The 24841-nt window shown below is 36.6% G+C and overlaps 1 protein-coding gene across 7 annotated transcripts in view; it reads right to left on the reverse strand.

The window, feature by feature from the left end:
* The window catches only part of ARID2 (AT-rich interaction domain 2), a 221431-nt gene that overhangs the window by 190082 nt on the left and 6508 nt on the right, over positions 1-24841 (reverse strand). The gene's annotated exons all lie outside the window — the stretch shown is intronic.

Raw genomic sequence — 24841 nt, forward strand, 5'->3', positions numbered from 1 at the left:
GCCTTAGATACTTACTAGCTATATGACCCTGAGCAAGTCACATAACCTTTCTCAGCCTTAGTTTCCTCATTGTAAAATAAGAATAATAATAGCAACAATGGATTCTTCTTAGGATCAAATAAGACATCTGAAAAGCATTTTATAAACCCTGAAGCACTATACAAATGTAAGATAATATTTTTATTATTACTAATTTTTATGCAAGCCATTGGTCACAAGGAAGAAGCATGATGAAGCTATTCTATTTTAACCAGATTTGTGGTGAACTCTGATACAAATTAGCAATTTATCTACAACTTACACATAGTCTTAGTTTCCTGGGGGCACTGAGGGTGATTGGAGCTCATATCACATAGCTATTATATGTTAGGGGCAAGGACTTGACCCCAAGTCTTCCTGAAAGCATACAAAGAAGAAAATGGAAATCCTCCACTACTGTGAAAGCAATTCAATTGTACAATCAAAGGTACAATGACCTGCATATACACTTTCAGTTGTCTGGGCCTCACTTATTTAGAACTTGTCTCAGTAGAGGAATATTATTTAACAATTCTGTGTAAACTCAGAAAGGCAGGTGATAATTTAATTACAGACTTTATGAAATGTAATGGGTCTTTGAGGTCACCTAGTCTAACCTTTCATCCATCTATTGCAAGAATCCTCCAATATCACAGGCAAATCCACTTGAATACCTCTAGTGACAGAGAACTTGTTAATTAGGTAACCCATTATATTTTTAGACTGCTCTACAGTTCTTAGAAATTTCTTCCTTATAATAAGCTAACACTATGCCTTATTGCAACTGCCACCACTGTGGGTTAGAGTAGGTGGCTTCAGAGGGTCTTTCAACTCTTGAGAATCTACTATTACTTCTGGCCTCTGGAAATAATTACTAAGAAATACTTAGAATAAAAACTTGCCTTTAAAATATCTGAAGACAGCTATCATGTCCTCTCATAAGTCTTCTCTTCTCCAGGCTAAACATTACTAGCTTTTTATATGAGCTTTTTTTATTTACCATTTCTTATATGCCATGGCTTTAAGACACTTCACCTTTCTGGGTAGCTAACTCTGGACAGAAAGAACCTCTTGTTTGATTTTTTTTTAATGTTGGGAAAACTGGAAAGAAGTATGGAAGAAATTACTTAAACTAACAACTTATACTATATTCCACAATACACTCTAAATGAATATGTGACTTCAATATTAAAGACCACACTATAAAAAAATTAGAAGAGAAACTGATCATCTATCTTTCACAGCTATGAGCAGGAAACATATTCTTAATTGATCATGGGACAGAGGCAATTATGAAAGATAAAGTAGATAACTGCTTATACATAAAACAGAAAAATTTCTGTAACAACAAAATCAGTGCACATAGAATAAGAAGGGAAGCATTCAAATTGAAAAGGTTTTTTTTTTTCCAAATGATTATTATTATTTTATCAAGTTCCATAATGTATCCCCCCCCTTAGCAACTGGATTGGCATAGCATTAAAAATGTAAATTAACTTTGGAAGTATTGTCATTTTTATCATATTGGCATGGCCTAGCCACGGGCATTAAATATTCCACCAGCTACTTTAAGTTGTTCTTTATTTCTTTAAGGAGCACTTTCTAATTGAATCTACACAGTCTTTTTGTAGGTTGATAGATTTTCAGATCTTTTATGCATTATATAGTTATTTGGAATGGGATTTCCTTTTCTATTTTCATTCTTAGGTTTTGTTAATTGCTGTTGAATTACTGTTGAAAAAAATGCTGTTGATTTTTAAGGGTTTGTTTTGTAGCCTGCAACTTTGCTTAGCTACTACCTCAATTAGTATTTCTATTGATTCCATAGGAATTTCCAAGTATATTATAACCAGTAAATCATGGCTGTTTTTCCTCCACTTTACCTACCATTATGATTAAAACGTCCTTTCTGTTCACCTCCATCTACTGGTTTCCCTGGTTTCCTTTAAGTCTCTACTGAAATACCATCTTCTTGGGAAAGAAAACCTTTCCCAACTCTTCTTTAATCCTACTGCCTTAACTTCTCTTATTTATTGATTATTTATCCTGCATATTGCTTTTTGTACATAATATTTGCTTATGAGACGGTCTCCCCCATTAAGATTGTCTTATGCCTTTTCATATATCCCCAGCATTTAGCACAGTGTGCCTGGTACATGTTAGGAATTTAATAAATGTTGTACTAACTAAACAAACTCCAGCTTATCAATATCCCACTTAAAAGATGGGGTTGATTACAATATTCCAAGTGGTGCCCTTATAAATGCAGAGTACATGTAAGACTATTACCACCTTTATTTTGGATTCAATACTCTTATTTGTACATAGTAAAAAGACTACTCAACTAATCAGAAGATCATGTTGTTATTTAGATCTTAAACAAGTCATTTCACCTCTCTGGGCCTCAAGTTTCCTTAATTTGTAAGATGAAAGAGTTAAACCATGTTCTAAGGTTTAAAATACTACCACTCAAATAAATACCAAAATTGTATAGTTCTTCTTCCCTAAGCTATATTATACAGTTGTTTACAAAGTATTCACATTGAGTTTGCAATTAACTAAAGTCTCTAAGACTAACATATTATATTATCTCATATTTGACCAGTTAGTTTTTATTGTTTTTTTTAACCTAAATATAGAATGATATTCCTGCTGTTATATATGGTTAATTCCAGACCATCAGTGCAAATTTCACATACATTTCTTTTTTCAATTCCAATGCTGTTATCATGCATAAACTATCTCACCATTTGTGCTGTCTGCAAATCTGGTAAGTATATCTTCTACATTTTCACTTAATTGTGGATAAAAATGGATAAAAAATAGAACAGGACAGATCCATATACAAGGAGGGTCCTTTGGCACATCAATCAATCAATAAACATTATTAAGTGCCAACTTTGTGTCAGGCACTGGGAATGGTAAAAGACAGTCCCTGCCCTCAAGGAACTTTCAATATAATGGGTGGAAAAACCCTGCCTACAAGTTAATAAAGATGAATGAAAAAGTATTTTTCAAATGCTTACTATCTTCAAAGCAGTGTGATAAGCACTTAGGTGACAAAGGGAAGTCTCTGTTCTCAAAGAGCTCACATTTTACTCAGAGAATCAACACATAGCTTTCAATTGCAAGACAGACAGAAGGTCCCATTATCCTTTGGGGGTAGCAGTAAAATTTCTTTTTTAATGTCATTTATGGTAATCATCCTTTTCTGATGTTTAACCATGTGACAATGCCAAGGAGTTTGGTGACAAGTTTTCATTAGCTGTGGCTTCTGAAGAGGCAGGGGACACAGTATCAGTATAAGTAGTTGTTAGGTTGTATCTTCACAGAGGTTGCTTCACAGGATGAGGACTTTGGGAGCTGGGCTATTAGCAGGACTTGTGATCTAGAAGTGCTAGCGTTCCAAGGGCTCTTGGGTTTACCTGCCCAACAGTGACAGTTGGTGATAGTAATTGTAAAGAAAGTGATTCTGGCCTCCCTCACCCTTTCTACGGTGACTACTCACTTCACTGATGGTTGTAGAGCCCAGTGGAAAGTGGGAGTGCTAGTCCTGGCAACACTCCAATTCTCAAAGCTCTTCCCAAGGTTCAGAGGTCCTGGATTATAAGCACTAGGGCTTGAGCTCTGGTGGTGGTTGAGACGGTAATGGTGGTTTGAATCGCCTGGCACATGCCACCTTCCCTATCTCCCAAGGTGCCTTGCTGAGTCAGCTAGGCTGGCTTGCCTGTCCCATAGATAGAAGCTGATTGGTTTGAAGAGACCTCTGGGCCTTTCCACATTATTAACATTATTTCCATACTGTTGTTCAAGAAGCTTTAAATTCAACTAATTCTACTATCATCTAAGCCTTCTTCATCTTCCCTACAATGACACATCATTGAGGTGGCTTTGTCAAATGCTTTGACAAAATCCAAATACATAATGAAAAGTAGTGCAATATAGTAGCAATAGCCAATTTCCAATTGGCTTCCAACAACAACACTTAATGGTTCTCTGAGTCAGTTTCATCATCTGTAAAAATGAAGATAACAATACTTCACAGCTGTTACAAAGCTTAAATGACTCTGTAAAGCTCAAAATGTGTAGACTCCAGTCAATATAGGAATGATGATGATTTCTTTGATATCTCCTTAATCTATTAACCCTTTAAGGGAAAATAAAGATAGTTTTGCATCATTTGTTCTTAGCTGAACCGATGCATATTCTTAATGATCACTGCTTCCCTTTCTAAATGTTTACAAACAAGGCCTTACATACATTACCAGATCCTAAAGCTTTAGAAGGATGAACTGAAGTGGGGTCTTCGTAGTGCTATAGTAGAAAGAGTACTTAGTTTATAGTCAGAGAACCTGGACTTGAATTCCAGACTGGTCACTTAGTACTACCTGTGTGACAGTGAGAAAGTCACTTCAGCTCTCTGGGCCCAGTTTACTAATCTAATCTATAGATGAAGGGATTTGTCCAGTGGACTCTAAGGTCCCTTTCAGCCCTAATTCTATGATCTATGAATACTAAATGCAAATTAGGTGTTTTACAGTGATCTAAAAGTCTTGGGTAATTTTTTTTAATAACTTGAGGTTGGGTGGAGCCAAGATGGCAAAGAAAAAACAAGGACTCCCTGAGCTCTCTCCCAAACCATTCCAAATACCTTTAAATAATGCCCCAAAACAAATTCTAGAGCAGCAGAAGCCAAAATAGAATGAGGTGAATTAATTTTCCAGCCCAAGACAATTTAGAAGATTGGCAGGAAAGGTCTGTTACACCAGGGTGAGAGTGTAGTACAGTGCAGTAAATACCACTACAGACCAAGCCCCAGCAAAAAACAAAGGGCAGGCCTTGGGGGCAACTGAAGTCAGTGGCAGCAGTAGCAGTTCTCAATCCACAGATAGTAAGGGGGGAGTCGGACAACTGGTCAGAGAGAGATTACAGGGGTACCTCTGCTGGCACCTGGGGCAAGACTCTGTCACACTGCTCATACATGGATCTGGGTCATAGTCTGGGGTCTCAGTCTCAGGGCAAGGAGGAGTACTAGCATAGCAGAGCTGGCAACTCAGACCTGATCACAGTTTAGGGTGGAAAAGAGTGCTTGCTGTTGCTCACAGACCACTGCACAACACAGGAGAGTAGTAAACACATCGCCACCTACATCATACCATCTAGAAAAACTGAAAACTTTCAGATCCTCAAAATTACCCATGAAAACAATTGCAAAACAACCTGAAGCTTGAGATGGTACCTCCTCCACTCTAGATGCAGAGCCCAACTTCAGCATAGAGTTAAAAGTCAAGAAATAGGCTGGAAAATGAGAAAACAGCAGAAAAAGATCCTGATTGTAGAAAGTTACTTTGGTGATAAGGAAGATCAAAACATAAATTCAGAAGAAGCAAGAAAGTCAAAATTCCTACATCCATTGCCTCAAAGAAAATATCAATTGGTTTCAGGCCATGAAAAAGCTCAAAAAGGATTTTAAAAATCAAGTAAGAAAGGCAGAGGAAAAATTGGGAAGAGAAATGAGAGTGATGCAAGAAAATAATGGAAAAAAAGAGCCAACAGCTTAGTAAAGGAGGCACAAAAAAAAAAGAGTAAAGAAGATAATACCTTAAAAAAACAGAAGAGCCCAAACAGTAAAAGAGGCACAAAAATCCAATGAAGAGAAGAATGCCTTGAAAAAAAGAATTGGCCAAATGGAGAAAGATATACAAAAAATTCACTGATGAGAAGAACTCCTTAAAAAGCAGAACTGGCCAAATGGAAAAAGATATATGAAAATCCACTGAAGAAAAGAACTCCTTAAAAAGTAGAATTGGCCAAATGGAAAAGGAGGTACAAAAGGTCACAGAAGAAAATAACTCCTTAAAAATCAGAATTAGGCAAGTGGAAGCTAATGACTTTGTGAGACATCAAGAAATAAAATCAAAAGAATGAAAAAATTTAAGACAGGGCGAAATATCTCACTGGAAAAACAAATGACTTGGAAAATAGATCAAGAAGAGATAATTTAAAAATTACTGGACTACCTGAAAGCCATGATAAAAAAAAAGAGCTTAGACATCGTCTTTCAAGAAATTATAAAAAAACAGCCCTTATATTCTAGAACCAGAGGATAAAATAGAAATTAGAAAAAATCCACTGACCACCTCCTAAATGTGATCCCAAAATAAAAACTCTCAGGAATATTATAGTCAAATTCCAGACTTCCCAAATGAAGAAGAAAATACTTCAAGCAGCCAGAAAGAAATAATTTAAATATCATGGAACCACAGTCAGGATAACACAAGATTTAGCAGTTTCTACATTAACAGATTGAAGAGCTTGGAATATGATAAGAGTTAGGATTACAACCAAGAATCACCTACAAAAAAAAAATGAGTATAATCCTTCAGGAGGAAAAATGGATATTCAATGAAATTGAGGACTTTCAAGATTTCCTGATGAAAAAAAGACAAAGGTTGAACAGAAAATTTGATTTGCAAATACAAGACTCAAAAGAAGCATTAAAATGTGAACAGGAAAGAAAAATCATAAGAGATTCAATAAGGTTAAACTGTTTACATTCCTACATGGGAAATGATACTTGTAACTCCTAAAAACTTTCTCATTATTGGAGCAGTTAGAAGGAGTACACAAAGTGAGTTGAATATGATGGAAAGGTATTTTAAAAAAATTTAAGGGATGAGAAAGAAGAATGCAGTGGGAGAAGGAGAAAGAGAGAGGTAAAATGGAGTAAATTATCTGACATAAAAGAAGGCTGAAAGAGATTTTACAGTGGAGAAGAAGGGGGAAGGCTGAGGGTGGGAGGTAGGGTGCAAAGCATGAGCATTACACTCATTGGAATTGGCTCAGAGAGGGAATAACATACACAGTTAGTTGGGTGTAGAAATCTATCTTACCACACAGAAAAGTAGGAAAGAAAAGGGGGGGGTGATAGAAGGGAGGGCAGATTGGGGGAGGTAAAAGTCAGAAGCAAAATATTTTTGAGAATGGACAGGAGTGAAAGGAGAAAGAGAGAGTAGGATAAACTGGGGAGAAATAGGATAGAGGGAAATACATAGTAATCATTACTGTGAAAAAAAATATTTTTACAGCAAGTTTCTGAAAAGGACGTCATTTCTCAAAAAATAGAAAACTGAGTCAGATTTATAGAAATAAGAGCCATTCCTCAATTGATAAATGATCAAAGGATATGAACAGACAAGTTTTTGGTCAAAGTAAACAAAGCTATCTATAGTCATATGAAAAAATGCTCTAAATCACTACTGAGTAGAAAAATGCAAGTTAAAACAACTCTAAGCTATTACCACACAACTATCCAATTGGCCAATATGACAGAAAAGGAAAATGATAAATGTTGGAGGAAATGTCGGAAAATAAAAAACTAATGCACTGTTTGTGAAGTTGTATACTGATTCAACCATTCTGTAGAGCTATTTGGAACTATGTCCAAAGAGCTAAAAAAAAAAAAAAAACACACACCCTTTGGCTCAGCAATAACACTACTAGGTCTGTATCCAAAGAGATAAAAAAACAAAATATGTACAAAAATATTTACAGCAGATCTTTTAATTGTGGTAAAGAATTGGAAATTGAAAGTATATCCATCAACTGGGAAATGGCTTAACAAGTTGTTCTATATGATTGTGATGGAATACTATTGTGCTATAAGAAATGACAAGTAAGATGCTCTCAGATAAAGCTAAAAAGATGTATATGAATTGATTCAAAGTGAAATGAGCCAAACCAGGAAAGTACTGTACACAGTAACAGCAATACTGCATCATGATCTACTGCGAATAACTTTGCAATTCTCGACAATACAATGATCCAAGAAAATTCTAAAGGACTTCTGATGAAAAATGCTATCCACCTTGAAAAAGAACTGGCAGAGCCTGAATGAAGACAGAAGATACTTTTTGTGTACTTCATTTTGGGAGGGTTTTTTGTCTGTTTTCTTTCATAGCATGACTTACATAGAAATGTGTTTGACATGACTACATATATATAACCTATGTCAAATTCTTTGCCTTCTCAATAAAAGTGGGAGGGGAGGAAAGGAGAGAATATGGAACTCAGAATTTTTTTAAAAAAGAATATTAAAAATGTTTTTTACATGTAATTGGGGAAAAATAAAAAATTAAATTAAGAAGAGAAAATAATAAATAAATAACTGTTGAGAAGTAGAATGACTAGTGTCAAGCAGCTGGATAGTACAGTGGATAGAGTGCTGGGCCTGCAGTCAGGAAGACTCCTCTTCATGAGTTCAAATCTGGCCTTAGACACTTACCTGTGTGACCCTGGGCAAGTAATTTAACACTGTTTGCCTCAGTTTCCTCATCTCTAAAATATGCTGGAGAAGGAAATGGCAAACCACTATAGTATCTCTGCCAAGAAAAACCCAAAAGGGATCACAAAGAATCACACACAACGAAAAAACTACTAAAACGAATGGCTAGTCTGACAGCTCATTACATCAGCAAGAGACCTGTTACACTTTCTCCTACTTAGTCAAAAAAAAACATTTATTAAGTGCCTACTGTGTACCAGGTATTGTGCCAAGCTCTAGGGATACAAAGAAAGGCAAAAGACAGTCCCTGCTCTTAAGAAATTCACAATCTAATGGGAAAGATAATATGTAAATCATGTACAAACAAGATATATACAGGATAAATTGGAAATGATCAATGGAAGGAAGCCACTAGAATCGGCCAAGATCAGGAAAAACTTCATTTCTGTTTTAGAGATGTGAGAATGGAAGGGAGAAGAGAGATTAGAGCTGGATAAGTACATCTCAGAATCATCAACAGAGTTGTTGTTTGTCCTTTGTTCTAGAAGAGGACAATGGCATCAAAGAGTTGATGACATGACACCCAAGTGAAGTGGATTTAAGGAGGGAGGATTGTGCTCACTTTCTCCTCCAGAGCCCTCTGGGTTCAGTGGCAAGATACAGATCAGGACAACTGGAGATGGTCCTAGATGCAGTCAGAGACCTTGACCTTTTTAAGTTAAGGTCTTTAACAGGTCTAATTTTGACGGAGGAAATGTCCATTCAGTGATGGTAACTAAATTCATGGGAACTGATTAGATCACCAAATTATAGTATAGAGGGAGAAGAGAGTCAGGCCTGTGGGACACCAATGGTTAGCTGGCATGACCCTGATGAAGACCCAGCAAAGAAGAGGAGAACCAGGACAGAACAGTATTGTGAAAACCTAAAGAAGAGAATAAAGGAAAAGAAAGTGACTGACAGTGTCAAAGACTACTGAAAGTTCAAGAAGGTTGAAGACTGAGAAAACCATTAGATTTGGAAATAAAGAGATTTTTAGGAGAGAGCAGTTTCAATTTAATGGTAGAAGCCAGATGTAGAGAATTAAAAGAATAAGAGGAAATGAAGTGGAAACATCTATGATAGAGAGTATTCTCAAAGAGCCACAAAAAAAGAGAAGTGATAGGGGTGGTAGAGGAGATGGATGGATCAAGTGAGAGATTTTTGAGGAAGGGAGAATGATGAGTGTCTTTCTAGGCAGTAGGGAAGCAACCAGTAGAATAAGTATGGGGATGATGATAGAGGAAGCAAACTGCTGAAGACTATAGAACAGAATAGGATCACTTGTGTATGCAGAGAGGTTTTCCTTAGCAGAAGGTTCACCTCATTATATGAAACAGGAGTAAAGGAGGAGACAATGGCAGAAGGCATCTATGTGATGTGAGATGAGATGAGAAGAGAAGAAGGAGCTCCTAATGAACGGTCTAAATTTTTTCAGTAAAATATGAGGCAAGGTTCTCAGCTGAGATGGTAAAGTGAGTTACTTACTAGCCTTGTGACCATGGGTAACTCATTATACTTCTCTGAGTATCAACATCAGTAAATTGGAGAAATTATTATCTCACCTATATAAAAACAGGGTCTAGCCAATGTAATCTCTTAAGAGCTCTTCAAACTCAAAGAAAACGGCCTTCCATCCATCTTCCATGTCTTTCCAGGATATCTCCTGGAAAGGTTGACTCAGTCAGTAACTACTCCTGTCCATAGCAAACACTTGAGGTTCTAGGCTCTAAAGAAGATCACTTAAGCCCATAAACATTTACTTTACACAAAACATCATCTAGTTTAGCTAACCTCATTAAAGCTGTACAGCTGAGAACCTTCTGCACAGTTCTTTAACTGTTGCCAGTTCATTAAGTAATTACAGTGTTAGATACAAAGATGGTTCAACATTAAGTTAACAAGAAAATATAACTAATCATTTATTTTTTTTAAATCTGGAACAACATGATTATCTCAACAGATGCAGAAAAAGCCTTTGACAAAGTATAACTTCTATTTATGCTAAAAACACATTACAGGAGCTTTTCTTAATATTGTAAAACTGGCTTATTGAAAAACCAAGCATGATTGAGAAGTGAGAATACACTAGAAGCTGACTCAAAATATATAGGGGTAGTGCAGGGATACTACTCTCCCCACTATAATTTTATGTAGTTCTGGAAATGCTAACAATAGCACTAAGAAAAGAAAAATGAAATTAAAGAAATAACTTCAGGAACAGAGGGAAAAAACCATCCCTATTTGCTGAAAATGTGATTGTTTACTTAAAAAATCCTAAGCAATCAGAAACATAGTAACTGAGATAATAGCTTCTGGAAGTTGTAAGCTACAAGACAAACCTCAAAAATCAACAGTATATCTATATAACAGTAACAAATTCCAAAAGGCAGTAAGAGAAAAAAGTAATGTCTAAAATGTCTAAGCTATCTAGGGAATCAATACATAAAAACATACAAAATATAAGTTAATACATCCAATTACAAAGTACTATTTTAAGAAATAAAAAATAACTTAAATAGCTGGAGGAAAATCCAATCATCATCACTGAGCCCTGTCAACATAATGAAAAAGACAATACTACAAAAGTTAATTCATACTTTTAAACGGCAATAAAATCCAATTATCATAGTTGCAGTTCGCATAAACCAAAATAATAAAATTTATTTAGAAAAAATAAAAGACCAAGAATTTCAAGAGCAATAATAAAAAGTAATAACAAATGGGAAATAACAATTCCAGAATTAGTTTAAAAATAGAGATGAATGATACACACTAGACAAGGAAGAATCAGAAACAATGGAATACAATAACCTAGTATTCAATAAACCAGAAAAGAAAAATTATTTAGGAAAGAATCTAATTATTGATAAAAATTTTAGAAAAACTTAACATACTTTAAGACTATAAAGAAATTACTCAGACTAACAACTTAGCAGCATGATAAAGTGTCAAGTACTGGGGATACCAATTTTTTAAAAAGCCCCCCCCCAAAAAAAGAAGATTCTCTTTTCACAGAGCTTACATTCTGAAGGGGTGACTGTGTGTAAATAACTAGGTACATACAAAATATATACCACATAGAGGGAAAACATTTTAATAGAAGGAAGGCAGTAGCAGCTAGGAGACCAGGAAAGGTCTCCCACAGAAGGTGGTTTTTGAACAAAGTCTTACAGGTGGCCAGGGGAAGATAGGAGGTACAGGTGAAGAGGGAGAGCATTCCAAGAAGCAAATAAAATGGCACTGATAGACTTCTGACCAAGATGGTGGCCTGAAGGGGATGTAGACTGTCTAGCACTCACGTCCTCCATCTAGAAAAAACCCTAGAGTTCCCACCAGATAGGGTTATAAAATCTTAGTGACTTTTTCCATCCTAGAACTGCAAAAGAAGTCAGCAAAAGCCTGCATCTGACAAGAAAGGGAACAATCAAGTAAAGGCAATGGGAACAGAGAATGGCCCAGGACATGTGTTATCCTGAAAGGTTCTGTACTCTAGAGACAGCAATGGTGGAGGGTCCCCAAGAAAGCTCCACGGTGAGGGACCTGAGAGGTTCTGTGGAACAGAAGCAGGCAGGGACCAGTGGCACTGAGATCGAGAAACCCTAGGCCCAAGGGGTCTGAAGGCCTTAGGACTCTAAATTGAGATGTCAGAGAGGGTCCTGAAAATCCAGCCCTCTGAACCTCATAGCTCCAAAGATCCACGGGGTTGAAACCCCAGGGGGTAGAAGGCAGGGAAGCAACAAGATGATCAAGGGTGAGACTAAGTAGGACCAACTACCCTACCCCAGGGGAATGCCTGGCTCTGGGACAATGTGGCCACTGAACTAAAACTGAGGAAATTAAGAATTCAACAAAAAACATTGAGGAGAAACAAAAATTATCATGAATCTACAAGGACTATATAAATACCCTGAAGTGATGAAGCATGAGACCAAAAAAAAATGAGAAGGTAAGAAAAGAATGTAAAGGAGATTAAGTAAATTAGAGGTGAAAAAGAGGAGAGGATAACCTTACCCATGAAATTACTTCCCTAAAACTAGAATAAACCCAACAGAAAATTATTCCATTAGATAGCAAAAAATATTAGAAGGAAATTAAATGGTTGAAAAAAGGAAGAAAATAAAAGATAACTGATACAAAAAATTTAAGAACTGGAACAGGTCCAGGATGTAACTTAGGAATCATTGTCATGCTAGAAAACCCTGATTTTTCAAAAAGAGCTTGGACAGACTATTTCAAGAAAGGATAACTGAAAATCAATGAAAGTTATTAGAACCACAGGACAAAGTAAAGAAAGAAAAGAATCTACTCATGGCACTCCCGAAAGGAACCCCAGGAATAGCAAAACTACAGACCTCTCATGACAAGAACAGTCTGCATTCATCCAGAAAGAAGCAGTTCAGGCACCAAGGAAGCACAATAAGGATCACAGAAGACCTGGCAGGTTTTGCTAAAATCCAGCAGATCTTAGAACACAACAGGTGAAAAGGCAAAAGACATCAACTTACAACCCAGTAGAACTTAACTGAAAAATTGAGTATAATCCTAGATGGGGGAAAAAATGCATATTTAGAGGAGCAGAGGACTTTCAAGTATTTTTGATGGAAAAAAAACTGAACTAATTGAGTAGGGACTTTGAAATACAAACACAAGAATCCAGAGAAACTGAGAAAGATAAATTTATTCGAGAATCTGGAAGGAGCTCTGTGTTGTTAACATTCTAACTGGAGAAGAAAAATGTCCCTTCAGAGCCTAATATCTTCAAAGAGTATTGAAGAATATCAAAAAGAAAAACAGAAGTCTTAGAGGGTAGATTGGTTCTGTTGTTAGGAATTGAAGAGGTGAAAGAGAAAGGAGGGTAAAAAACAGGAATACACTAATGTAGAAAGGCTATTTCTCACAAATCTGGTATACAAGCAGAAGAGAATGAACATAGAAGAAGGGGTAGCGAGCACAGGAATCAGATGAACCTTGCTGCTATCTAAAGGGAATAAAGGCAGGTTGAGAAAACACACACACACACATACACACACACACACACACATACACACACACACACACACACACACAGAGTTGGGTGTAGAAATACAGCAAACTCAATAGGAATACAAGCAGCAATGGGAGTAGGTAAGAGGTTCAAGAGGAAGGGAATAGTCACACAAGTATATCAAACTTCCTGCTCCTCAAGGGAGGATGAAAAGGAGGAAGAGAAAAAAAGAACTAGAATCTATGGCCATTTAGATTACCTCTTAGACAACTAGGAGATGTCTGAACCTAATGTGGTCTGTGAATGTAATGGATTATTACTATGTTGTAAGAAATGATCAGGGGCAGCTAGGCGGCACAGTGGATACAGCATTGGCCCTGGATTCAGGAGGACCTAAGTTCAAATCTGGCCTCAGACACATAACACTTACTAGCTGTGTGACCCTGGGCAAGTCACTTAACCCCATTGCCTAGCCAAAAAAAAAAAAAAGAAAAGAAAAAAAAATGATCAAAGAGACAATTTCAGAGAATCCTGGAGAGTATGAACTGATGCAAAGTAAAATGAGTAGAACCTGGAATACATTTCTTACAAATACAAAACCATAAAAGAAAAAAAAAACCCACAACTTTAAAGGACTTACAAACTCTGATTAAAGCAGTGACTAACCATGTCTCCAGAGAACCTATGATAAAACATGATATTCTGAAAGAGAAGTGATGGGTAGGTACAGAAACATACTTTTATTGCCATAGCTAATGTGTGGAATCATTTTGCTTAGTTATGCTCATTTACCACAAGATGCCTCTCCACCCCCCCCACTTCCCCCACCCTTGGGCTTTCTTTCTTTCTTTAACTTGGGAGAAAAGGAGGTATAGGGGGAGGGGAAAAAGGGGTTAGCCATGGTAATGCCGAAAAAAAGGATCATTGTAATTACTTTTTTAAATGCACAGAAGAAAACAGAGGGAAGTTCAGAATGAAGTACAGACAAGCAGGACTATTTTGCAAGACACAAATACAATTTATTATACTCTTAAACAAAGAAGCATGAAATAGAGATTCATAGTTTCATATAAAATTCTTTTTGTATTCTGTTGTATGCAAGGAAATTCCTTTTTTCTCATTTTTTTTTTGCCATTTGAGTTCTGAATTTAAAAAAAAAAGCTTACAGATCCAAACAAAACTGACTTTTCAGTATTACAATTCATTTTGCATAATCTAGGCCCAAACACAAAATAGCTTAAAAAAAAAAAGACATGACAAGATGTTAGCAATTCGGGCCTCTTACCTGGTTGTTTAGTACTGATTTAAATAAATGAGGAGAGGAATATACTTCTGTATCACCAGGATCTTACTATCAAAGTTGGGGAACATTGAGCTCCATATATATGTGTGTCTGTATAATGAAGTATCAAGAAAATGGGGCAGAGGTAACCTCAGCCTCATCACATAAAGGGATATTACAGCCTTTGTAATTCACAGTTTGGGAATGAAGGTTAAAACTGTCCTGCTATAAAACAAATACCTTCTCCCCCAAAGCACCAGGTATAGGGAATGCCATGTTTTCTGTCTTCTCTATCACCTTTACGACTTTTAAGTTGGATCAATACAACATAGTATATGTAGGTCTACCTGGGAAGACCAGCCAGATGCTGTGGCTGAGACAGATAGAAGTTGCTTGACCAACGATGATGCAAGTTAGAGTATACATTAAACCAGTACTCAACTGTATGTAGTGACTACCTATTTGCTTCCAAGTGTAACTGAAGGTATAAACTATGGTCTAGAAAGTCCTAAATTGTCCATGCACTTGAGAAATTCACTCTCTCTCAACATGAAAATTAAACTCAATCAGCATACTCTTGCTAACAATTTCCAAATTCAAGCCATAGGGAAGCCGGGTATCAATGGGTCATTTTTCTTTGGAGAGTCTGAACTTAGGAGTCTTTCTCCTTGACTTAGTCTAACAAAGGATTAGTCTGTTGACTTTTCACATTGCAGAACATATCTTTTAAAACCATCTTTTTCATGTAAAGTCATCAGGCCAAGACAGCAGGGGGCGAGGGGTGGGGGGGAGAGGAGTGAAGAGTAATTGTAATTTTACCCTGAAATGATTTTTACCACAAAAGTCTTCATTTTGTATGTGACAAATGTCGCTGCCATCTTGGTTACTCATGGTGGCATTTATATGCATCGAGGTGGTTATCTCAAGGAGGTGAAGATTCAGTCTATATTCAGTCAACAGGTATTTACTGAGAGCCTAGTATGAACAAGCACTGTGGTAGGCATCAAGGGATGCAAGGGATGACTCTGGCTCCCACAGAACTTTCAGTCCAGTAGGGGAGTTAAGACATATTTACAAATGATTGTAATTAATAATGCAAAGTAAAATGTGAAAGTACAATGAGAAAAGTAGATACTGTTTTGAAAGTTAAGAAAAAGGAGAAATTACTTCTGGCTGAGGGAATGAGAAAAGGTTTTATGAAGGAGGTGGCATCTGAGTTGGGCCTTAAAGAATGGGAAGAAACTGAATAGAAAAATCCTGGGGAAAAGGAAAAGCAGAGAGAAGCAGAAAATCATGGGACACATTCAAGGAATGGCAGGTTAGTCCAGTTTGGATGGAACACGGAGTGTGTGAAAGGGATGTATGGGAGACAAGACTGGAGGCTAAATCAGGGAAGACTGAGAATGCCAGACAAGGAGTGTAGACCATATAACATATTGGCCTCAATTTAGAAGGCTGTATGGTATATCTAAGTATCTGTCCTTTCACCTGGAGATTTCAATTCCAAGAATAGATAATCTACTTGGCTACCAAAGGTCTAGTTTAGTTATTTTAAGACAATGTTTACCTGAGCAATAATAATTCAATTCAAAAAACCCTTGTTAGGTACCTTTCTGCAATGCACTATACTAAGTGGGGTGTGGGGAGGGCCCAGACTCCACTGGGGGACACAGTCCAGATCCCTGCCCTCAGCAGAGCTTACAGTTTAAGAAAGGGAAAGAACAGAGACTTAAGCAATTATAATACAAAAGAAGAGCTGCAAAACAAACTTCTTTGTGAGGTCAAGGGGGGGAAATGTCTCCACTGAACAGTGTGCATGGTTCAGGGAAGAATGGGGAAAAATGTGTAATAAAGGAAAACTTGTCTGTTCATAGATGCTGAAGATAAAATGATGACTAGTGAAACACCTGGACATATGAGGAGGTATCTGCTACCTTGACTATTTATTATGGATTATACCATCAAATATACTAGTGTTACTAATTTACAGAATATTAAAAGCTTACAATAGATAATGCAAAAACACGAAGACATGGAAACATTTTGAAAAAAATGAAAACACTAAATGAAAGTTATTGTTAGTATTATTGTTACTGATGGAGAAATGAATACAAAAAGCATAAACCAAGACCATTTTACAAATTCATTCCTACAAGCAGTACTGAGACAAAGTTATAGCAAAAGACCAACAAATTCTGACAAAGAAACCAAATGCTTTGCCTGCGACTTTGAAAAGCTAAGAACAAAGTAAAATGTATTAACATATCTGTCCCACTTGACAGAAATACTGCAAAAGCCTCCTCAATAAAAACAAACAACCATAGCAAACTTTACCAACTTTGACCAACCAGAGAGAATCCCCTGTTGCTTCCAAGACTGGTGAAAAATGATGCAATATGTGATTCACAAATATGATTTGGGTGGGATGGACAAGGAAACTTGCTCACCAGATTTTCAATGTTGTTTCCTCTGGTGGCTTACAGCCAAGGTAAACAGTGAGTAGAGGCTGTGCTAGGAAGGGGCAGGAACAGTTTCAGCAGGTGTCAGGAGCCAGATGCCACTTTGGATTTTCTGTTTTGTGGTTTTTGCTTTAAATTTTTATTGTATGTAGCCTGGCCAACTGAAGTACATCAAAATCAATAACTGCCATTTACATAGCACTTCAAAGTTTCCAAGTGCTTCGCTTATATTATCTCATTTGATCCTCATGACAACCTTGTGAGGTAGGTGACATTTTATTCCCATTTTCCAGCTAGGGAAAATGAGGCAGAGAGGTCAAGTGACTTGCCCAGGGTCACACAGCTATTAAAGGTCTGACCAAGTCCAGCATTCTATCTACTCAGTCACCTCACTGCCTCCATCCAGTTATCTTGGTAACTAGATTGGAGTATCCACAGCTGTGAATTAGACACGTATGGAACAAGATCATGGCAATCACAGATCAAGGGCTGGAACAGACCTGAGAAACTATCTAATACTGAAAAGGAAACTGAGGCCCAGGGAGGTTAAGTAATTTGCATGTCACACCAGAAGCATGGGAGGCATGATCTGAACCCTCATCCTCTGACTCCACAGCTTGTGCTTCATACCACCATGGGTCTGTGACACCTGGGCAATAATTCAGAAAGCAGTGCTTTTCATACTGCCCAGAGGTAAGGACTGGGGCAAAACACTATCCATGCACAACTATAAATTAAAGTTTGTTTGTTTTTAAAGAAAATATGCTTTTTACGTGGCACCTTCTAGAAAAATTGATCATGTGGGTATTACTAAGAATTTGTAATAGGATCACAAGATTTAAAGCTGGAAGAGACCTTAGAGACAATCTGGTCTAGTCCTAGTCCTAGAGAGATTAAGTGTCTTGCCCAAGATCCCACAGCTCACCAGTAACAGAGCTGGTTTATTTGAACTCAGGTCCTCTGGAGCCAAACCCAGTGCTCTTTCTGCTATAGCAGCATCTTTCTTTGCTGCATCTCTTTGGCAAATTTTACAGTACATACCCATCACTGATACAGTAGAGACAAACAATGTGAGTCACTCCTGCACATAATTTAAGGTACACTTTGGAACACACTTAAAATCAGTCAATGAAACAAGCATTTCCTGATACCCTACTATGTGTAACCAAATCAAACAATACATGCCATTTATATTTATTCTTCTAAATTTTAAAACTAAAGCATTTGCATTTCACATATGAAATAACTCTCAACCACAAAGCACAAGATGTTTGAATAAACTTCAAAACCTAAACTGTTTTAAATGTTTAAAATCTGAAAATAGTTTTTGTCAATCACTCAGACCATTAACTACTTTCAGTATATTTATCCAGTAAAAACGTTAGTAATATTGCTAAGCAGTTTTAAAGTCTTTGCAGTGAATGCAGTGCAAGTCCTATCATTTGCTGGATTACAATCATAAGGGTGTTCCAAATCTTAAATCAACCTTAATAGCTTTAAAATGCACTATGACATTTGGGACACCCTGTAATTCATCAAATGCAGTAGCTATTCTGCAAAAAGTTTTCTTGATGGTTCTGGCAAATTTTCCCAAACAGAGAGCTGATTTAGGTAGAAATTACAAATAAGCTTTCAAACTCAAGGCCTAAAACTAAACAACCTATTAGGTCTTCTTGTTTTGTTTTGTTTTACTTTTCAAATCCACAGGAAACTAAATTGTGCAGAAAATGGAAAGCAAAGGCTGCTACTTGCTTGGGCCTTTAGTAGACTATTGCTACAAAAAGTTGAAGAAAATTTATTTTTAGAAAACAATTTTAAAGCAACAAAGGCCCTTTATTGTTATTAAATAACATTATCATACTTCAAGCCCCAAATAATTTGCCGTTCTGAAATTGTAATTTTTGTTGCTTTAAAAAAAAAGAGTTAATATTTGAGACAAGGAAACTCATGCTGTTTGTAGGATTTTTTGGTAGCCATGAAATTTGATTTTTAGCTCAGATACCAGAAAACATACTTATGTCCTTCAAAATGAAGGTTTCCCCTGTTACAGAATGGTTGTAGAGCTAGTTAACAGTGGAGTATAAGGCCTTTACACCTACATATTCTCACAATCATCTTCTCTTAACACTCAGACTTAAAGAACTCTCTACCTTTTTCTGTCAATGAGCAAGGGTCCTGGTATTTTCTCCTTCATTTGTACAGTCATTCACAGACGTGTGAAAATAGGGAGGTTAGTCCTACTTCACTACTGGACTTCAAGTCATGAGATTTAGTATTCTAAATTCCATCTAACAAGCTCTGTGACCCTCAGCAAATCACTTACATCTCTTTGGCCCCAGGTTTCTCATATCCAAAATGAATGGGTTAGAATAGATGAGCTCTAAGGACTCTTCCAGCTTAAACATCTATGAGTCCAGTATGTAATAATCTGCACTTCTACACACAAATGCTTAACTTTTTTTAAAAAAACCATGTCTCACATTTTAATTCTTTGGTTTCTAATGCCTTCTCATTCACTGACTCTCATTTCCATGGGCTTACTCCATGTATTCCACAAACAGAGAGGCAAACAGAGAGGCAAGCAGAGGGGACAAAGAGAAAATATCTGCCACATACCCCCACTTCCTTCTAGCGCTTTCTGATATACGCATTACCAGTGGCTGGTACAGACACAGGTAACTCCTTGCTTTGGGTGTTCTTAAGCAAGAGTTTGCAAATGAGTTTACAATCAGAAAATGTAAACTATTTCTAAAACATTCTAATATGTTAACTATGCATCCTGCTTTCCCTCTACTTTAAAAAATCTCTGATTTCACCTAGGTGGAGGTTCCATGTGGAAGATGTAGATCACAACACTCTTCCATGGCTTAGTTGACTAACTTACATGACGTATGGCCCCAAAAATGTACAACTGGTCCTCACAGGAAAGAAACACAAGTCCGTCATCTGGGAGTTACCTGAAGCTCTGGTACTACTAGAAAGAACCCTAGGTCACCTTCATGCCTTGATGAGCAATCAGAGTAGAACTCAAGTAAAAGACATTCCTTGCCCTAAACCACTTTGTTCCTTACCAACTTGCTTATTCTGTCTATCTCACTGCCTTCAGTGATTTTACAAGTCAACAGAAGCAATGTAATTCATTGCCAAGTAAGTTGCATTGGATTTCCTATACCACCAACCATGACAGTGTTGAGCTCACCACTAAAGAGGGATATGATGGTTAATGTGAAAGTGTTAAGATTTTTTTACTTTTATATTTTTAGTTGTTTGTTAAACTTCAACTGAAATTTTTATTAAGTATCTATTATGTATTCACAACTTGTCATGTACCAGGGGAAACACAAAGTTAAATAAGGCACAGCTCCTACCCTCATGGAACTTATGGCTTAGTAGCAAAACAAGTTAAACATCTATCACCTAATCAGCAGCATTTATTAAGTGATTACTATGTGGCTGGCACCATAGGGATTCAGTGACATAAATGAAATCATCCTTGTCTTCAAGGAACTTACATTCTATAGGTGAAGGCAACATGTACACACAAACGTATTATATGTAAAATTCATACAAAGTAAATATAAGATAATTTTGAGGGGAGTTTGAGAGGGGAGGTACTACCAGCTGGTGGGGGCTGGGGGCAATCTGAAAAGACCTTTTGTAGAAGATAGTATTTATGCTGAGATGTAAAAGGGACTAGAGATCCTAAGAGGCAGAAGTGAGTAAAAGCATGCATTCTAGTCAAGTGTGTGAGCAATCCAAGCAGGCCAAATAAATGGATCAAACAGTGTGTGAATGGCAATAATACAGAAGACGGCTAGAAAAGTAAGTTAGAACCCAGTAATGACAGCTTTCAATAAATATCTGGGTTTCCATTTGATCCTAGATGCAATAGAGATTCACTGGAGTTTCCTAAGCAGAAGAATGACATGGTCAGACCTGTGCTTTAGAACTATCATTTTTAATAGCATTTTATTTTTTCCAATTACATGTAAAGACAATTTTTATCACTTATTTTTAAAAAAACTTTGAGTTCCCAATCTTCTCTGTCCCCTCCCCCCTTCCTAAAACAGTAAGCAATTTAATTTAGGTTATATATGTGCAATCATGTAAAACATATTTCCATATCAGTCATGTTGGGAAAGAAGAAACAGACCAAAATGGAAAAAAGCGCACGCACGTGCGCACGCGCGTGCATGCGCGCGCACACACACACACACACACACACACACACACAAATAAAGTCAAAATAGTATGCTTCTATCTGCAAACAGACTCCATTAGTTCTTTCTCTAGATGTGAATAGCATTTTTCATCATGAGTCCTTTGGAATTGTTTATAACTATCACTTTGGCAGCTGTGTGAAAGATGGATTGGAGAAGGGAGAGAATTAGGCAGAAAGACCAATTAGAAGGCTACTGCAATATTCTAGCTAGGAGGTGATTGAGGTCTGAGCTAGGGTGATGGCTATGTTTGGAAAGGAGAGATACATGACAGGTATTTTGGTAGTAAGACTATCCTGTTGATTATATCTACTTTACATTATCTCTTGGATCTATTTGCTTCTCTCTATTCACACTGACAGAGCCCAATTAACAAGACCTCATAAGCACAGTCCTAAACTACTATAGTAATTCCCCAATAGGTCTTCTAGCTGTGTATTTCATAAATATACAAATTAGGGTAGTGGTCACTTAAGTTTAAAGAAGGTGAAGGAAATCAGAGATTTTTTGGAGGTAGAAACAACAAGTTTTCACAATTGATTCAAAACTCAATGGAGTGATAGGAAGTGAGGCATCAAGGATAACTCCAATGTTTTGAACCTTGAAAGATGGTGGTACCCTCAACAAAAATAGGAAATTCTGAAGAGGAGTATGTTTGGGGAGAACAAACTGAGTTTGAAAAATGGAGAAGACATCTGGTATGGTAGAGGAGGGCTGTATTGACAGATGGGAGAATCATCCAGCAAGAGATGATAATTGATCTGAAGAAGTCACTAAGAGAGAATCTAGAGTGGAAGAAGGCCTAGGAAAGGGCATTGGGGCATACCCATATTTAAACGTAATAAATAAACAATGACTGAAAAAAGGATACTGAGAAAGAATTGTCAGACACCTAAACGGCAAAGTGAGATATATAATCAACCACAATACCTGTTCAGTATGGATGAAAAATTCCAAACACAGTATAAAAGGTCCAAATGCAAAGGTCTTTGGGGGAATCAGAAAAAGCTTCATGAAGGAGGCATTTGAATTTGAATTTGAAAAGGGCAGATAGGAATTTAATAGTTAAATATGCAGAGGGGAGGAAATCCTAGATTCAGGGAAAACAGAATAAAGATAAAGTGGAAAAGTGTGGATTGTATTCAGGAGACACAGTAGCTCAATGTGTTTGGAACTTAAGTGTGGAGATGAGATTGGAAAGAGATTGCTTCAGATTGAAGAGGCCCTTTCCTAGGCAGTAAGGATCCACTGAAGACATTTGGTAAGAAGAATGATATGACTAGATCTATGCAAAAGAAAGATTAGTCTGAGAGCAGTAGGAAAAATGAACGAAAGAAAATGGAGACAGGAAGATCTGTTATGAGTCTGTGATAATAATCTAATTAATATACTAAGATGATTAGCAGTGGGAAGACACAAGGATTGATCTTAGAATATTCTAGAGGCAGAATCAATAGGATTTGGCAATTAATTTAAAAAAAAAAGGTACAGGAGAGTAGAGAGTCAAAGACCATGGTTTCCAACCTAGAGGAATGTTTGGGGGTGGGTAAAATGCCATATAACACATTTGGGAATGTTTAAGTTTTCTTGTTTCTAGTTCTTTATATTAATGTTAACACTGTCTGAGAATTGGGATAAATTTGTGAGCAATTTTATACTGAAGCTATAATTTAATCAGTGTAGAAAACCAACTGACTAATGTAGTTGCTCTGCAACTTGTCTGACAGACATGCCTGGAGCACGGAGGTCAAGTGACTTAGGATTATAAAATGATGGACTGAAAGTTGGAAGGGACCTCACAGCTAGACGAAATCCCTTATTTTATAGAGAAGAAAGTGATGCCCAGTGAGAGATTAAGTAATTTGCTCATGATCACATGGATATTAAGTGTCAGAGACAGGATTTGAACCCATTCCCTCTGACTCCAAATCCAATACTCTTTTCATTGGGCCAACTGTCTCTCTAAAGGTTAAGTTAATATTAATTCTAGTTTAAGACAAATCTATTCTATGTAATAATTAGAACCAAAACATGATTTCCAGGACATAATATTTACTGAGCTAGGTTTCTTTCTCAACTTCTTTCTCAAACTTTTCTATACAATACCTTTAAAATGTTTTTGTTTATTTTAACTTTATGTTATGCTTATCTCATTTTATTTTTAAAAATCAAAAGAAAATTCATATATAGGTGATTTATTTAGATGCAAGAGTTCTACCAGTTCTAGAACTACCTTTTCCATCTGCGTACACAGCATTAACTGTTCATCAGTTTGCAAAAACACTCATGTTTTGACACATGCTTTGCATGCAAATCATCCTTTTTTGAACCCCACTGAAATAAATCAGAGTTTCTACCTTACTTCAAGTGATTCATAACAAGACTTATTTAAAGAGCTGAGCTAAGGTGTGGACCCTATTGGGGCCCTTTAAAATAAAAGACATGGTTTTGTTCACCCAAATTAACAAAGAAATCATCTAATAATATAGCTAATAATATATTAAGAATAATCTATAACAATAATAATAATAATAATAATAATCTATAAAGAAATAATCTAATAAAATAGCTAAAATAGCTATTATTTATATATTGCTTTAAGGTTTGCAAAGTACTTCATATATTATTTTATCCTTACAATAAACCTGGGGTACATGCTATTACTAACCCCAGATTACAAATGAGGAAACTGAGGCTGAGACAGGCTAAGTGATTTTTCCAGGGTCATATAGCTAACAAATATCTGAAATAAGATTTGAATTCAGGTCTTCTTGATCCCAAGTCCAGCACTGCATCACCTAACACCATCTATCGACATATTTTAAATAGGCTTTATCCAGCTAGGTGATGCAGTGGATAGAGTGCTGGGCCTGGAGTCGGGAAGACTCCTCTTCCTGAGTTCAAACCCAGCCTCAGACACTTATTAGCTGTGTGACCCTGGGCAAGTCACTTAATCCTGTTTGCCTCAGTTTCTTCATCTATAAAATGAACTGGAGAAGGAAATGGCAAACTACTCCAGTATCTTTGCCAAGAAAACCCCAAATAGGGTCACAAAGAGTCAGATACAACTAAAAATGACTGAACATATCCAGAGAGAATATTTACAATGACAGGAGACTATTTAGAAGGCGGTAGTAAGATATAATAGAAATATCACTAATTTTGGAGTCAGAGAGTCCATTACCAATATGGCAGAAGGTATCCAGGGGAGTACCTCAGGGTATTTGTCCCTGTGCTATGTAAGATTTTTATCAATCACTTGTATAAATATATAGATAGCATTTTCATCAAATTTGCAGGCGACACAAAGTTTTGGAGTGACAACTAACATACTAGATAACAAAGTAAGGATCTAAAAGGATCCTGACAAGCTAAAGAATTGTGCTGAATCTAATAAGATGATGTTCAATAGTTATAAATATAGTCTCATACTTGGGTACTTTGCAAGTATAAGATGGAGACGTGGTTAGATAGCAGTTCTGAAAAAAGATCTGACAATTTTAGTTAAAAGTTATAAGTTCTAGATTATAAGTTCTAAGAGTTAGCAATATG

This window comes from Phascolarctos cinereus, unplaced genomic scaffold (assembly GCF_003287225.1).
Source record: "Phascolarctos cinereus isolate Bilbo 61053 unplaced genomic scaffold, phaCin_HiC Scaffold_1;HRSCAF=81, whole genome shotgun sequence".
In the NCBI taxonomy this organism is placed as follows: Eukaryota; Metazoa; Chordata; class Mammalia; order Diprotodontia; family Phascolarctidae; genus Phascolarctos; species Phascolarctos cinereus.